General features: G+C 50.7%; 1 long non-coding RNA gene across 1 annotated transcript; it reads left to right on the forward strand.

The window, feature by feature from the left end:
• Positions 1-747: 747 nt before the first annotated feature.
• On the forward strand, positions 748-1,582 carry LOC141020960 (uncharacterized). The gene is made up of 3 exons (XR_012180957.1): positions 748-1,100; positions 1,176-1,340; positions 1,430-1,582. It is a non-coding gene; the product is annotated as an uncharacterized lncRNA (long non-coding RNA).
• Positions 1,583-10,439: the final 8,857 nt, after the last annotated feature.

The raw sequence follows: 10,439 nt of genomic DNA on the forward strand, positions 1-10,439 counted from the left end.
GGAGGTATTGGTGGTTGTCTGCTCGCACTTTCCATATGGAGCTGGGAGCGTTTGCCGGTTGGACGACCTAAGACCGTGAAGTACGAGGATTGGGACGATAAAGACGACCCACTACGGCTCCCCACTTGGGCTTACAAGTGGGATGTGTTAAATGAGACGACGGATGATCCCTCTGTAATGTACAAGTTGTACAAGAGCGAGCTGGATGCGATCACGCCTGAGCAGGTGAACCGACCTTGCATAAGTGATTATCATGCTTGTATCTTCACTCGATATCAATTTTGCATTCAATCCCATTTTGCAGGTGGAATGGGAGCCGTATGGAAAAGGAGAGAGTTTTGGTAACCCTATAGAGTTCAGGCTTAATCCGATGTGCATTAGGGATAGGGATCTCTGGCATATGCGGTGCCCACTGATATGCAACTGGGCGGTTGAGCTTCACCTGCCACATCGGGTGTTCCGCCAGTTTGGTTTGTTCCAGCCACACCCGCCGGAGTGGGAGGACACGGACAAGTTGCTACACGCGTAAGATATAATTAACCTTGAGCACTTAGCAGCTTCTCGACGGTTTCGATGATGCTAATATCTTGTTTCTAACTTGCAGGTTGGATAGGAAAAAGCAGCGAAAGATCAAGGATTGGGCCAGCCATCACAGGAAGTATGTCGTGCAGTTCGCTCTTAGTGTGGAGTAAGCAAGGGCTGGAAAACGAGCCCAGCTTCGTGAGCACTGCCCGATCGCGTTCAACAACTATCTCGCATGGTTTCTTGCAAGTACCCACGTGGAGGTATGCCAGCCGGCGTATGCTGAGGAGATTCTGGAAGAACCCACCGTTTTTGATGAGGTAGCCCAGCACCAGTACAACGCATTAGTCAGGAAAGGCAACTCGGTGATCCCTTCAGCTCCAATGATGAACTTTGTGGTTAGCCCTTTTTGCTTTTCCATTCGCACTTTTCACATCTTCGCTTGCCTAACACTTTGATACCGTTTCTGTTCATAGCATGCCCAGATCAAGAAAGCAGCTGACGAGACCGAGACTATTCTGGAAACAACCCCGGCTGGCAAAAGCGATGGGGAAGGTGCACTTCGAGAATTCATTAAGGTTCACATCTCCTTCAAACTAGCACTTAACATTTGTTGGTACGTTCCATGTCTCATTCACTTGTACATGTTGCAGCGCCAGGGCCAAAAGTTAAGGCGGCTATCAAACCTTTTCGGTTGTCGTGACCCCGAGTATGTATCACCAGAACGGTCTAGGTCGGCGACACCATCAGATCCCGCTTCGGGGCAGAGCCATGGTGAACCTTTCACGGATGAGGATGTGGGTGGGGTCACCCAAGAGGTATGGCATGACGATATATATCCATTTGTTGATGCATTGCTAACTATATCCTCACACACGGTCTTTCCATATCTTTTGTTGATGCATAGGTTGCTGATGATATGACCTTGGGGACGTACCGGGCTCGGTCTGCATACGAGTTGAAGCCTAGGAGGGGAATCAACAAGTACACACCTGAAGACTTCACCCAAAGAGGCAAAAGGACGGTCGGCACCTCGCGGATGGCGGCTTTGGATGACTATTTGGATGGCGATGTCGAACCGGAGGCGGAGCCGGAGCCGGAGCGGGTTCCTCTTCCTAGGAAGGTGAAGAAGATAAGCGTCAAGAGGGGGGGGGGAGGACCCAGCAAGCGTGGAAAGCACTAGTCATCTTAGTTTTTTTATAATGTTGAACTTCGAGTGCGATTTGTTATGTCGTTGAACTTGGAGTGGTCGTACCTTTTATGTCGTTGAACTTGGAGTGGTGGTAGCTCTATGGTAAACTGGAACTTATTGTGATGGTCATTTCTATGAAATGAGGTCTTTTGTGAACCCTTTATTTCTTATACTAATTGTTATACTTGGAGAAATGATGTCGTACCTGAATGTTTGTTATACTAGTTGTTGAACTGTGGCTGAAAAAGACCCAGTAGAGGGGGGGAGGAGGCACAGTAGGTAGGCCTCTAGTTTCAGGCAAAAAAATTGCTAAGTGTTTGTGCAGCGCCTAGCACGAAGGCGCCGCACTCTACAGTGCAACGCCTAGCTTGCAGGCGCTGCACTATAGTGTGCGGCGCCTCCAAGCTAGGCGCTGCATATGTCTGTAACTAGCCAAACTTCTGTTGCTTTTCTGGATAGGTACAGACATATGCAGCGCCTAGCACGAAGGCGCCGCACTCTACAGTGCAACGCCTAGCTCGCAGGCGCTGCACTATAGTGTGTGGCGCCTCCGTGCTAGGCGCTGCATATGTCTGTAACTAGCCAAACTTCTGTTGCTTTCTGGATAGCTACAGACATATGCAGCGCCTAGCACGGAGGCGCCGCACTCTACAGTGCAACGCCTAGCTCGCAGGCGCTGCACTATAGAGTGTGGCGCCTCCGGGCTAGGCGCTGCATATGTCTGTAACTAGCCAAACTTCTGTTGCTTTTCTGGATAGGTACAGACATATGCAGCGCCTAGCTTGGAGGCGCCACACTCTATAGTGCAACGCCTAGCTCGCAGGCGCTGCACTATAGAGTGTGGCGCCTCCAAGCTAGGCGCTGCATATGTCTGTAACTAGCCAAACTTCTATTGCTTTTCTGGATAGGTACAGACATATGCAGTGCCTAGCTTGGAGGCGCCACACTCTATAGTGCAACGCCTAGCTCGCAGGCGCTGCACTATAGAGTGTGGCGCCTCCAAGCTAGGCGCTGCATATGTCTGTAACTAGCCAAACTTCTGTTGCTTTTCTGGATAGGTACAGACATATGCAGCGCCTAGCTTGGAGGCGCCACACTCTATAGTGCAACGCCTAGCTCACAGGCGCTGCACTATAGAGTGTGGCGCCTCCAAGCTAGGCGCTGCATATGTCTGTAACTAGCCAAACTTCTGTTGCTTTTCTGGATAGCTACAGACATGTGCAGCGCCTAGCTTGGAGGCGCCGCACTGTATAGTGCAACGCCTAGCGCTCAGGCGCTGCACGATAGAGTGTGGCGCCTCCGTGCTAGGCGCTGCACATGTCTGTAGGTATCCAGCAACCAACAGAAGGTATGCCTCCAGTTTCAGGCAAAAATTTCGCTAAGTGTTTGTGCAGCGCCTAGCTAGGAGGCGCCACACTATACAGTGCAGCGCCTAGCCCGCAGACGCTGCACTGTACAGTGTGGCGCCTCCTAGCTAGGCGCTGCACTGGTCTGTAGCTATGCAGCCAGAACAGAAGGTACTTTACAGTTTGAGGCACTTGGACTTGGACTTAGTGAATTTTTTAGCTATCCAGAGAGCAACAGCACCTAGGCGCCACATGGTAGATTGCAGCGTCCAAGTACTTCACGACACATAGTAGTTCATAACACATACTACTTCACGACACATGGTAGTTCGTACAACCAAATCAAGGAGGACACATAGTAGTTCACCGCACATAGTAGTTCTTACAACCAAATCGAGGAGGAGACATAGTAGTTCACGGCACATAGTAGTTCACAACCAAATCGAAGAGGAGACATAGTAGTTCACAAGCAAATCGAAGAGGAGACATAGCTCTATTGCGTAGAGGAAGGCCCCTTTCCCTTCTTCTTCTTCCTCTCTTCTTCCTCTTCCTCCTCCCTTTTTCTTATGAGGTGAGCCTCCTTAACCACCCTCTCCATGAATATCTGCTTGTCCCTCTCTTCTTTTTCAGCTGCAATTGCCCAAAGCTTCATGGTTCTTTCTTCAAAATCCTGTTGACGCTTCTTCTGTGCCTCCTCAACTTGCCTCATCAACGCTTGCTCCCTAGCGCGCATCGCATTTGCCGCACTCTGTTTTCGCTTCCTCTCTCTCAAGCTCCTCTTCCTTCTTCTTCTTTAGCTTGGCTGCATCCTCCTCTCTAAGCTTCTTCGCCGCCTTCTCCCACCATCCGGCCATCTCATCTTCGCCATCCTCCTTCATCGTTGGTTTGTTGGGTTGGGAAGCCGCCATACCTACAATGAGTGGAACATAATGGTTAGTAAGGACAATAAGAACAAATGGAAGCAAATATGAAAAAGAAGAACATATGGAAAAACAAGAACATATGATACATTATAGTTAGTGAGGAACATACGGAAACGGTCCATCTAGGTATCCAAACATTCCTCTATAACGAACTTGCGCTTGTCCATCACCACGGCCAAGTCCAACACCAAGGCCAAGACCATCACCAAGGCCGAGACCATCACCACGGCCATTACCACCACGTCGAGCTCTTCCACCACCACGGCCGAGACCACCACCACCACCTCTACCACCACCACGGCCTCTTGTAAGTCCAAGTTGCCGACCTTTTGGTTGGCTAGGCACTTGTTGGCTACCACTTGGTTGCCTTGGCACTTGTTGGCTACCACTAGGTTGGCTAACACTTGGTTGGCTAGGCACTTGTTGGGTACCACTTGGTTGCCTTGGCACTTGTTGGCTACCACTAGGTTGGCTACCACTAGGTTGGCTACCACTTGGTTGGCTTCGCACTTGTTGGCTACCACTTGGTTGGCTACCACTAGGTTGGCGACCACTAGGTTGGCGACCACTAGGTTGGCTACCACTTGGTTGGCTACCACTTGGTTGGCTCCCTTGTGTAGCTCCATGTTGGCTTGTGCTTGCATCATTTTTCTTGGACCTTTTCCTTGGTTTCGTACATTTTCTTTTGTTGTGGCCATGACCTTTGCACTCCCCACAACGGGAGCTCTCACGAGGCTCTTGGAATTGGTCGTTGCCCGCTTCGCGGCGCCCACCATGGCCCCATCCGTCCATGTCGCCTCTAAGATGCTTTGTCTTACGTCTACCCCGTTTAACAACCTTCAACTCCGGATCCGGCCATAGTTGAACTCCATGATACTCCGGCCATTGTGATTGGTCAAAGTATGGGTGAAAGCGGGGAGCCCATGTTTTCTTGACCGTCATGATTGAGAACTGGGACTCCCTCACGGTGCGTGGGTGATTGATGTCCACATTCCTAACGCGGCCGGCGGTATACAAATGTGAGCATGGGAGATGAAGCAACAATGGCCTCCCGCAAGTGCAATCACATTGTGTTAACGACACCTTGAAAGCCCGACCTCCATGTTGCCGGCCATCGTTTGTGGTTCCTCCTGGCTCTTTCACTTCGTACTTCCACTCCTCATTGTCATATAATATAGCTTCTTCTGAGTCCGCCTTCCGTGATTGAAATAGCAACCATTCATCAACTTTGGGTGGGAACTTGTACTTGTACTTCCGTGGGTTCTCACCCGCTATTTGTGCATCGGTTTCCATCGAGTACTTTACAAAGTACGCATTCATCTTGTCAAATGTGTATTGAACTATTGCCGTCACGGGTAATCCACGTGCACCTTTGAGCACCCTATTGAAGCATTCGGCCATATTGCTTGTCATTTGACCGTATCTCCGGCCATCTTCATCAAAAGCACGTGCCCACTTGTTCCGGTATTGAATGTGCCTATTGAGAAACTCTTGACCCCCGGGATCAAGTTTTTTGTGTGCGAGCAATTTGTTGTACAAAGTGGCGAAGCGCTTATTGGAGAAAGCGAGACAACAATCTTGAAGATCATCGGCCAACTCCTTAAGGCCACATGCCCTATAGAAGTTCGAACAAAAGTGCCTCATGCACCATCGATGGTGCAACGGAGCATGCCCGGGAATGTCAATCTCCACGGCGTTAAGAATTCCTTGATTCCGATCCGATATGACACAAATTTCCCTTTGAGCGGGTAACACCTTCGTCCTCAAAAGATGCAGAAACCACTCCCAGTTGTCATTGTTTTCCACCTCAACCAAAGCAAATGCCAATGGCAACACCCAGTTATTGGCATCACTTGCTATCGCAACCAACAAGGTGCCCTTGTATTGTCCGGTCAAGAACGTGCCATCAATTGCAATGACCGGCCTACAATGTTCGAAAGCCCTCACACATTGCTCGAACGCCCAAAAAGCACGGCCAAATACTCTGACTTTCCTTCCTTCATGAACCGTTGTTTGGTGCCCATGAGGCTCGACCACATGAACCATGCCCGGGTTTGTCGCGGCCATGGCTAACAACAACCTAGGGATTCGGTTGTGTGCTTCCTCCCATGTACCATACAACATCTTAAATGCGGCTTGCTTCGCCTTCCATGCCTTGCCGTATTTCACCTGGTAATGAAAGATGGCTTTCACAAGGTCAATGACATGTTGGACGCTCATTGTTGGAAGTGTGGATATTGAGTTTGAGAGCCTGTAAGCGATGAACTCGGACGTGAGTTGTTTGTGGTCTTGGGACACAATCTTGCCATCCACCCTTTTGCCTTGGCACATGTGAGTTGGCACACAACTCACTACATGCCAAGTAGGACCTCCTTTCCATGGTCTTGCACGCACAATCCACGGACAACCGCCACGGCGTCTTGCCACTCCTTGTTGGACCTCCTTTCCACGACCTCTACCACCACCACGGCCTCTTGTAAGTCCAAGTTGGACCTCCTTTTCATCTTCACATGCACATGCAACCGTGTAGCGCACATTGACGTCCGAGTGCACCACCTTGTGTGGACGATAATGCGTAACCGAGTAGTTGTCGAGCCACATCTTCAAATCCAACAAGCTGTCGAACTTAGAACCTTTAGCAATCCGGTTCTTGTCGTCTACCAAATCACGGTGAGAGCTTGGCCTAACCCCAAGAGCTACACATTGGCCACCATCTACCACGGCTTCATCCGCGAGACTAACATCCTTGAACAATGTAGTCCGATGATCCCGACCAAATACCTCCTCGAAAGCTTCGGCCTCCTTCACCGTGAACCCCTCCGCATCAACTTGTTCATCGGGACCATCGTCATCCGAGTCCGATGCATATGCACGGGAAAAAGGGATGGAATGGTCCATTGTCTCTTGCAAATGATATTTCTCGAGATCACCCACATTGTTGTCATGGAGATCAACTTCATTGTCATCGTCCGCATACTCATCGTTGTCCTCTTGCAAAGATTCATATTGGTTGTTTCTACACGGGCTCAATGTTGGCCTCACTTCTTAGGTCAAAAGAGGTTCAACAATTTCATCTTGCTTCAAGGGTGGGGGGCTACTAGCAACCAAAGGGGAGGGGTTCCGGTTCAAGTCCAAATGCAAACTTGACTCAACCTTCTTCGTTGCAAATAACTCAAGAGCCTTGTCTAGTGATTCGGCCACCATCTCCTTGTATGCAACCCAACGTTGCTCCGAGTTTACACGCATTGTCTTCCAACGGATGTGCATTCCAAAACCAACATTATGCCTTCCCTCCAACTCAATGATATCACTAGGGTCCATCCAATTCAAATCTTTCCTAACTTGTTGCAAGAGCTCCGCATAGCTAGGACTACTATCAAACACAATGTCAAGCTCATCCGGGTCCGGTTCTTTATTGCCTTTCAAAAAGGCGTCTTTGTCCCCATGATGAACAAACACACATGTTCTTCCCATCCCTATAAGCAATGAACACAAGGTAACATTGCTTCCATGAGTACTAATCCATGGATTAACACCGAATACAAACCCTAATATATATATGAAACAACAGCCCTAACCCTAACCATAACCCTAACCCTAAACCTAACCCTAACCATAACCCTAGCCCTAAACCTAACCCTAGCACCAACATAAGAACACCCATAAGAATAACCCTAGCATACTAACAAAGCCTAATCATAGAAATTGGCAAACAAACATCTCACATCTCCATGCAAATCTCTAGATCCAAACTAAACTAGGGTTTCCCCAAACTACCAACAAATGAGCAATGGGAGAACTTTACTTCGATCAAAACAAGGGGATCGGAGATTATTACCTTGAGGGAGGGTTTGACTTCGAAATCCACGGACAAATTCTTCAAATTTGCAAGATTTGGAAGAAGATTTGAGAGGGGGGAGAGTGGGAGAGGGGGCAAAGCTCGGGGAGAGAGTGAGAGAGTGTGTGGTGGGGGGGGGGGGAGGGGGGCCCAGCCAAGTGGCTGGATAAGTCACAGTGCAACGCCTAGCCGCTAGGCGCTGCACATTACACGTGCAACGCCTAGCGGCTAGGCGCTGCACATTACAGATGCAGCGCCTAGCTCGGAGGCGTTGCACTGCTGGGTGCGGGCCCGTGGGCTGCCATGGTGGACAGAGGTGCAACGCCGCGGAGCTAGGCGCTGCACCGTAGGGTGTGGCGCCGGCGTGGCGGGCGCTACACAAAAGGGTTAGGGGTGTGAAATAGTTTCGCACCCAGTTCATTCTGTGAATTTATTTCGTTTCGAGGTCAAAATTGTCAAATTTGCCTAACCTGTGACATAGCCCGCCAAAGGCCGTCGCTGTCGATGACCTCGATGTCGTAGCCGGCGGCCGAGACATGCCCGCATACTCTAGCCCGCTGCTTGAGTGCCTGCCGCCAGTAATGGTCGTCAGCTTCCTCGGTGATGTCAGGCAAAGAGACCGCTATACACCTCTTTTAGGCCAGTCGCTCCTCAAGCTCCACGGGAAGCGTAGCCGGGCTTAGGCTGCGATGCTCTGGAGTGGGGGATGGGGATCTGTGGGAAAGGGGGCATTTGGCCGGCATCATCTAAGAAACTCAGGGCGACCTGAGTATGGAGATCGGTGGGTAAGCTGCACGGGCAAACCGGCAGATGTTGACAATGGAGGCCTTGCGGTGGCGGCGGCGGCGGCGGTGGCGGGGACCTTGCTAGGGTTTCGAGCGAGGGAGGGGGTGTGTATGTGTGTGCGCGCACGCCTGAGGAGGTTTTGGTGTGTGTGTGTGTGTGTCTGTGTGTCTGTGTGTGTGTGTGGAGGGGGGCGCGGGGTGTTTGAGGAAATGACGCGAGTACTGAAAATTTTACTACGCGGGAGTGAAATGCCGGGCTATTGAAAATTTTGATGATAGTGCATCGCACACGGTTCGCAGATAACAACCGTGTGTTATGAAACAAAAGAACCCTCGAGGCGGTCGAATATTTTCTAGGGATGCAGGCGGGATTGGGAACAAGAAACATCGCACACGGTCTGGAGATAACAAACGTGTATTATGAAATAGAAAAACCCTCGAGGCAGGAAGATATTTTCTAGGCATGCAGGCGGGATTGGGATTGGGAACAAGAAACATCGCACACGGTCCGGAGATAACAACCATGTGTTATGAAACAGAAAAACCCTCGAGGCGGACATATATTTTTGAGAGGGGGAGCCTCGTGGAGCCCAATGTACTGTGCGAATGTGTGCGTGACAGGGGCACCGGCGTGGCACACGGTTAGTTTGAGTGAACTGTGTCTGTTGTGTCATCCAACTTGTCTAATGTTCATAAATTTGGCGAAAAATGGCGCGGGAGAGGGTGAGAACACGAACACACTTGCATGTGGACCAAATTTATGTATCAAAAGGGTGGTTTGATTTTCAAATACCAAATGCAACTTCGATGTGGCACCTATCTCGCAAAGCGCACGGTATTGCTTGCCCCCACACCCCCCTCGTGCCGGCACGAAGGAAATCCTAATCTATGAATGCATGCCCCCTCCCCCCAACCGAGGTTCACCTAGCAAAGTGCGAAGTAGCTAGCAGCCCCCATCCTCCCTCGTGTCGGCACGAAGGGAATCCTAAGCTATGAATGCATGCCCCCCAACCGAGGTTCATTCAACCAGCAAAGTGCGAAGTAGCTAGCAGCCCCCCTCCCTCGTGTCGGCATGAAGGGAATCCTAAGCTATGAATGCATGTCCCCCCCAACCGAGGTTCACCCTAGCAAAGTGCGAAGTAGCTAGCAGCCCCCCTCCCTCGTGTCGGCACGAAGGGAATCCTAAGCTATGAATGCATGCCCCCCAACCGAGGTTCACCCTAGCAAAGTGCGAAGTAGCTAGCAGCCCCCTCCCTCGTGTCGGCGCGAAGGGAATCCTAAGCTATGAATGCATGCCCCCCAACCGAGGTTCACCTAGCAAAGTGCGAAGTAGCTAGCAGCCCCCTCCCTCGTGTCGGCACGAAGGGAATCCTAAGCTATGAATGCATGCCCCCCAACCGAGGTTCACCTAGCAAAGTGCGAAGTAGCTAGCAGCCCCCACCCCCCTCGTGTCGGCACGAAGGGAATCCTAAGCTATGAATGCATGCCCCCTCCCCCCAACCGAGGTTCACCTAGCAAAGTGTGAAGTAGCTAGCAGCCCCCCTCATGCCGCCACGAAGGGAATCCTAAGCTATGAATGCATGCCCCCAACCGAGGTTCACCTAGCAAAGTGCGAAGTAGCAACGCCCCCCACACACTTTCAGTCGGCGGGCGAGAGAGGAATATCTCACCAAGATGGATCATAAAACGGACCAAGAATAATCCACCTTGGTCGTACAACCTCTCTCTTATTGTTGGTTAAAGTGATGGTCGTCCATGCGACCCCGGAGATGGGCTAGCTCGCCAATAATCACGCAAGTAGCTAGTCCCCGAAGACAACCACTGCATGCGTGT

Source organism: Aegilops tauschii, chromosome 3, assembly GCF_002575655.3.
Source record: "Aegilops tauschii subsp. strangulata cultivar AL8/78 chromosome 3, Aet v6.0, whole genome shotgun sequence".
Lineage (NCBI taxonomy): Eukaryota > Viridiplantae > Streptophyta > Magnoliopsida > Poales > Poaceae > Aegilops > Aegilops tauschii.